Source organism: Lygodium microphyllum, chromosome 15, assembly GCF_053477565.2.
Source record: "Lygodium microphyllum isolate KBCC chromosome 15, Lygodium_microphyllum_v1.1.10, whole genome shotgun sequence".
Classification (NCBI taxonomy): domain Eukaryota; kingdom Viridiplantae; phylum Streptophyta; class Polypodiopsida; order Schizaeales; family Lygodiaceae; genus Lygodium; species Lygodium microphyllum.
The window spans coordinates 127802545-127809511 of record NC_141149.1 but is presented as its reverse complement, the minus strand read 5'-3'; the positions used below and the strand labels follow the sequence as shown (position 1 = coordinate 127809511).

General features: G+C 42.5%; 1 pseudogene; it reads right to left on the bottom strand.

The window, feature by feature from the left end:
• Nucleotides 1-574: 574 nt before the first annotated feature.
• On the bottom strand, nucleotides 575-5539 carry LOC148025041 (receptor-like protein kinase THESEUS 1 pseudogene; annotated as a pseudogene).
• Nucleotides 5540-6967: the final 1428 nt, after the last annotated feature.

Genomic DNA, 6967 nt, shown 5'->3' with positions numbered 1-6967 from the left:
TGTTACTCCCAGAGATGGCACTTGGCTTTGCCTCGTCGGCCATCTTATGCTATCAGAAGCCAGAGCTCAAAAGACACTCTTAGAATCAACTTTCTTACCCCTGGCATGGTCTGCCTAGGATTTAACCTCCATGTCTCCATTGCTCGCTTTTTGGGAATTGAGGGTTTGGACCTTCCCCCTTCCTCTCACCCTGCATGCATACAGTACAGGGAAAGGGCATACACATGTAGGGCTTCCTGCCCAGCACTCTACTGTGCAGAAGCTTTGCCTATTGATGACAGATGGTTTCCTGCCAGTTCGTTCCAGCTCACTCCGATCCATCTGCTTAGCACACACTTAAATGGTGCAACAATTACATTTTTGTGCATGCCTTTTGTTTCATACAGAGGAAGAGAGTCTTTACTACATAAAGGTATCAAACCAGAAGAAATGACAGACCTAAGGATCAATTTAACGACTCATCCAACTTGTAGGCTTGGAAACAAAAAGACAAATTCTTTGCTAACCTTAAAATTTTTTACTTAACATACCATGCTGAATCAGACTGTGTCCAAAAAAATCACTAGATCGAAAATAATACTCCACGGTACAAGATTGCTCCTCCGATGAGATACCTTACGAGTCATGCTTACATCCCATCAAAATGGCAACTCATAGTGAGTTTTTAAGCTTGCTTACAAAAAAGACTTAAAGCAGCAGTAGTCTTAGTGAGTGTAATGACTTCATAGTTTAGCTCATGTAGGTGGAACAGACTTAAAGCCACATCCTCCCTCTGCAGCCAAGCAGAGCTTGTAACTCCATGCATGTATAAAGAGGCAGTCTTCCTTCTCCTAGTTTGCATTGACTTTTGGATGAACTACAACCAGTACCAATGTAGTAGTAGATGAACTACCACCAGTGCCAATGTATGAAGAGGCAGTCTTCCTTCTCCTGGTTTGGCTTGACTTTTGGATGAACTACCACCAGTTGGTCAAGGCCTGATTTCCAACCAGAGTTCACAAACATATGCAACCCTCTCAATCACTGCACTTCAGATCCAGCCTCTGAAAACACATCGGTATTTCGCACACAACTGGCCAAGCAACCATCACTACAATGTAATTTCTCACATCTGCATTTCTTGCATCTGGACCTTTTGGCTGGATATATGTACACTCGCGATATAGTCGCAACGAGATCTCATGTTGCCAATCTCATGCTTAATTTTTTTAAAAGAGAAATCATAATAAAAGTTTCCAGACACAGTCCTGAATCTCTCTAGAATTAGCCAGCCCAAGTCTGCCTCAAGACATAGGTGCCATTTTCTAAAATTGCATTTCCATTGACTGTAGTCCTTATCATTGCTCTTAAAATATTCATATCTTGTTGCTTTTGTCCACTTCAGAATGACATGACTTCATCCAACAATTACACCTGCCTTTGATCACACCAACATTTGGAAAGACTGCCTCGTCAATGGCAGATTCAAGAACCTTCACCTCCAGACTCCGCTAAGATACTTTGGAAGTAAGGGTAGATGAACTGGATTATTACAATGCAAAGATTGCCCTTGTGAAGTAACTAGGACTGAAGCAGCACATTTAAGCAAGTTAGAGGTCAAGCATGTGCTCGCGTTCTTTAGTACTCAAATCTGTCATTTTCACAGGTAACTTCAATAGTCACTGATGTTTCTCAAGCAAACTCCTCTCATCTTCCTTGAGGGCTGACTAATTGAGAAAACACTGCACTTCTCGAAGCATCATCTGAATCTTCATTTAATGTTTTCGACGTCCTTGACGTGCTGTAGTTGTCTTCCTGGATGCCACTCATGGCCCTGGAACTATCCTCACTATCGCTGAATTTTGGCAGGTTAAGTGGCATATCCAAGATTCGAGGATTGCTGTCATCAATCTCTTTCCTAACCACAGAATCATTTAGAACATACTCCAACTCCCAGAGGACTTTCCCCATGGTGGGCCTGTCAGTACCCCGCTCAGACAGACATTTAGCAGCGGTCTGACCAAAACTTCTTAAGGAAACTGTGCTAATTTGCCCAGCAATGTGAGGATCAATGATGTGCTCAAGCTCTCCCTTTCTTTGCCATTTCATTGCCCATTCAGCCAAATTCACTTCTTCTCTAGGAAGGGCAGGGTCAAGGGCTGGCCTTGCACAAAGGACCTCCATCAGTACCACCCCAAATGAATAGACATCTGATTTGTCAGTAAGTTGTTGCCTCCGAAAATACTCCGGATCCAGATATCCAAAACTTCCCTTCACAGCTGTGCTTACATGTGTCTGATCTAGAGTAGGACCTGTTTTAGACAGGCCAAAGTCAGAAACTTTCGCAACAAAATTCTCATCCAGCAGTATGTTAGTGGTCTTCACATCCCTATGTATGATCCCTTGTGCAGCTCCTGTGTGTAGATAGTGAAGACCTCTTGCTGCACCAATACATATGTCTAGCCTCTGTTTCCATGAAAGAGGAGGTAGATTTGTTCCATACAGGTGACCTCTTAGAGGGCCATTGGCCATGTAGTCATACACAAGAATCATTTCGCCATGCTCTTCACAGAAACCAAGAAGGGAGACCAGATGACGATGGCGAAGCTTTGAAAGCAACTCAACCTCGGTCTGAAATTCAGCCAACCCTTGATCAGAGCCTGCAATCCCACGCTTCACAGCAACTTTGGTTCCATCATCAAATAGCCCTTCATAAACTTTTCCGAAGCCACCTACACCCAGAACACAAGCCTCATCGAAATGATTTGTCATATCTAAGATCTCTGCAAACGAGAAGTGGCGGCATATGTCAGAGGATGCAGACGAGGCAAGGCTCCTAACCCCACTCTTGGAAGTGGCATTGGAGGCCTTGGTCATTGTTGAATGTGAACTTCCAGCATGAAGGGGCAGAGGATGCCATGCTCCTGATTGGCTTTTTAACTTGTTTGACCTGGAGCGCCTGCAAAATAGCCCTGCTCCTACAAGCAACAAGAGAAAGGCTGCTGCTCCTACTAATCCTCCAAGAATGCTTTTTGTTTTGCTAGAATGGTTGGAAGGTTGTGGTGAGATGTTTCCTGGAACTGTAACAAGTGGAGGAGGGGGGCCTTGCAAGTTCCCCTGAGAATCATTCATTTTAAATACTTCCAACCCATTCAAAATGGAATTGAACTTGAAGGACTGAGAGGCATTGGTGGGGTGCAGAGCAACAACAATACTGCTAGCATTCCAGGCTAAGTCGGCTGGAATTGCTATGGCAAAATCCTGGACAGTTGCAATGTATTGTCCACCAGCCTTGGCTACAACATCGAACAATTGATATGCCAACTGGGTATTGATGTAAATATCAAATACCCTCTGATTGATCAAGGGGTAGTCCAACTCGCAAAAGTGGAGCCTGATGTAATAGGTGAAAGCTGGATCCACTTGAAAATGCCACGTGAGATTATAATTCAAATTCACTAAATCAAAATTTGTCATTGTCCGGGCAGTTTGATAGACAGTCTGAGGTGCTGTGTAATTATCTAGATCTCCAAAGCTTATAGAGTGATCAGTAGACTCTGAAACTCCAGTACCTGCTGTGGTAATATAGCCGATATCTGTCATCCACATGCGGGATAATTCATCGCCTGCTGCAGTTACAGCTTGACCCCCCACATTAATCCTGTACATCGTCTCCAGCGCAATGCTGTTTATACCAAAGGCAATGCTTTGAGATGCATCCACATCAAGGATGCTGTCAACAAACAAATCCTCAGGCATAGACACCAATTCTATGCCATTCACCATGGCAAAGGTAGAAGTACTGTTGCCTGCTGGAATGAAGCTGATGACACATGAAGAGGAGGTCACGTTGATGGAATACTCCTTTTGGATATAGTCGAAGTTGAGTGCCGTAGTTTCTTGAACAATGCTCAAATTTCTCATAAGAATATAAGAATCCAATTTTACGGTGATAATGGCATTGTTCATGTCATAGGTATCATATGCAAAAGGATAAAAATAAAGGCGCAGCCAATGACGGCCTGGCGTAACTGGGAAACTGTAAGAAGCTGGGTTCTTGAAGATTCTTCCATTGAGAAACGGAACTGTACCAGGAATATTGGGATTTTGCTGGGTGGTGGATGCAGCTACAGACTGAGTGTTCCCATCTAAATATGTAGACTTTGGGGCAGCATCGCCAGTCCACTGCCGACCATCAGAATCTGTAAGTGAGCCAATACTGCTGCCACATGCAATGAGGTAGTTGTCTTTCGGGATGTAGGGTGCAGATTGTGCAGAAAGTATCATAGTTACAAAGACAAGCTCAATCAAGCTTTGAGCTATGAAAAAATGAGAGGTGGTGTCCATTTTCTCCAAGGACTTGGAAGCAAAGAGTGAAAGATTCGAGCAAAGGTGTCAAAGGATTACATGAAGGCTTCACTTGTTAAGCTGGAAATTGCATGCAAGGGATGCTGGATACGCTTGGAAGCGGACAACAAAGCTATGAAAAGAACGGTTACTGTCTGGTACACAGATGATGAGATTAGAAGTGAGATGCAGAAGAAATGAAGACAAGAAAGATTATCAATTTCCGGAGTTTAGGCAAACAAATACCTCTGTCCACACTTTATATTGGTCTAAAGCAGATAAGTGTGTATTGGTACAGAGCTCCCAGCTAAAAAAGGAGGTAAACTAGACGCAACCAAATGTTCTGCAAATTAATAGCCAGATAAAGAGTCAGAAACCACAAGGGAGTCTTGAATGAGACTCGGACTGCCCTGGAAAAGGGAAAAGAATAGGATGCTAATAGGTTGAAAGTGGTATAATGACAGCTTGAAACAGAGGAGAGAGGTGTTATGAGAAAGTACAAGGACAGGTTGCACAAAGCTGGGAGTGCAAAACCTAGACAGTTTTGCCTATTTCCTTCAAAGGATTTGATAGCAGGCCGGCTATTATCAGAACTCAAAAGGCCCAAATAGCTACAAATGCTGATCATTTAGAGGGCTATTATCTTTCTGTCTTCCCTTATAACAACCCTATGATTCAACTAAAGAGGCAAACCAAAACAAACGAAAGGTCAGCACAGGCATTGATTGTGAAAAATCCTTAAACCCAGTAAAGGTACTTTGCAATCAGGAAAAATGGAGACCTGCAGTAGACCCAGTAAAGGTACAGAGCTTTGCAATCAGAAAAATGTAGGCCTGTAATAGACCCAACACAGGCACGGAGCTGTGCAATCAGAAAGATGGAAACCTCCAGCACCCAATTAAGGCACAGAGCTTTGAAATCAGAAAAGATGGAGACCTGGGTGATCAAAATCACAAGAGCCCAGATTCATGTGCATGTCTATTGTGCGCCAAAAGACCAAAGCTGTCGCTATATCGCCCCCTGTGCTTGCGCCAACCTGTATAGCAAGACGGACATCGACTCTCTCACGGATGCATGTGTGTGGGCCGCATTATGCATTCAGAAGAAAGATTGTTTAAATGGTATTTTTAGTTGCTTTTGGAGCCGGCATCAACGCGCAGAAGAGCACAAGTGTCTGGCGCAGGCGGAGGCTCCCAATGCAAAGCGTACTCTGTGTGTTTATTATAGAGGGGAGGGGAGGGGAGGGTATACATCCGGATGTACAAAAGTCTTCTACCTGTTTATTATGTGTGTGGGGTATGGACATCTTATACAATGCCGTATGCACAACGGCTTCCTTTCCTTGGTGTTTTTTGCAGGCCGTTGTCAGACTCGGATGCATAAGAATGGGAATGCTGGCCAACCTCTTCCCCCCCCACACAGCTGCCACGTGCCCTTGCCAAATTGAAGATAGGGCCAATAGAGTATCTCTAACCAGCTCATTATCCCAAAGGTGGGAAAACATGCCAAGGGAAAGGGAGTAGGGTAAGAAGTGCCAATAGAACCTAGACTAGAAGCACATCTAAGGGTCCCATTAGACCTTTCATTATTTAGGAGGAGTACATTACTTTTATTGTATTAGTTGAAATATATGCATCATCTTCTACTCAAACAAAGGGCCATTACATTCACCAGATAGATAGATAGATGTGTGCCACTAGGTAATCGGCTTTCACCTTTTACATTCACCTTATAACTAAGCACTGTGTGCGATCAATCTAAGGGTAATGATTGTTTAATCTCTTGCTTTGAGGAGTGTAGACTTGGTATCATGCCAAACCTTGCTACCTCTATTTCTAGAGTTTTTGACATCTTCTTGATTCCATCATGTATCTTAAAGATATTATTTCCAAATTCTATCATTGTTTTCATACCTTGAAGTTAAAATCGTTCTAATTCTTATTATTGCATAAAAATGGATGATGGAACTATTATGACCCTTAGTGTGATTGATATTGTAGTGACTATTATAATAATGCATAGCTTATTGGAATGTGATAAGACTCATGAAGACAATGTTGCCAAAATTCAACATTTGAGGGAATGGTTCATAGTGTATCACCAGTCAAAGGCATGAACATAGAGCTTGTTGGGCATACAATCAACCACAATCATTGATGGAGTAAGGGCATTTGGGCTAGTACTCAAATAAAATATTCAAAAATATTGTGAATAAGCAAAGATGCATTTCAATATTTCTTATCAAAAGTAGCTTTGAAATTGGAAAGAAGAAACAATAATTATTACTAGTGTTCACCCTTTGTTCGCAGCAACTTCACTCAACAATCTACTTCTCTTCTTTCTCTTTCCTCTTTTCCCTCTCTATTTCTAATATTTTTCTCCTCTCTCTCTCTCTCTCTCTCTCTCTTCCTCCCAATTCCTTGTCTAATTCTCTCTCTCTCTTTCTCTCTCTCTCTCTCTCTCTCTCTCAAATGTTGTCTTTCCTCTATAATTCTCTCTCCATGTTCCCTCTTTCTCTCTCGCTCGCTTTCTCTCTCTCTCTCTCTCTCTCTCTCTCTCTTCTTCTTCTTCTTCTTCCTTTCCCCCCCAGTCTTTCTTAAAGTATGGAAAATTTATATTTTCCTTATGTATAATTCTCTCT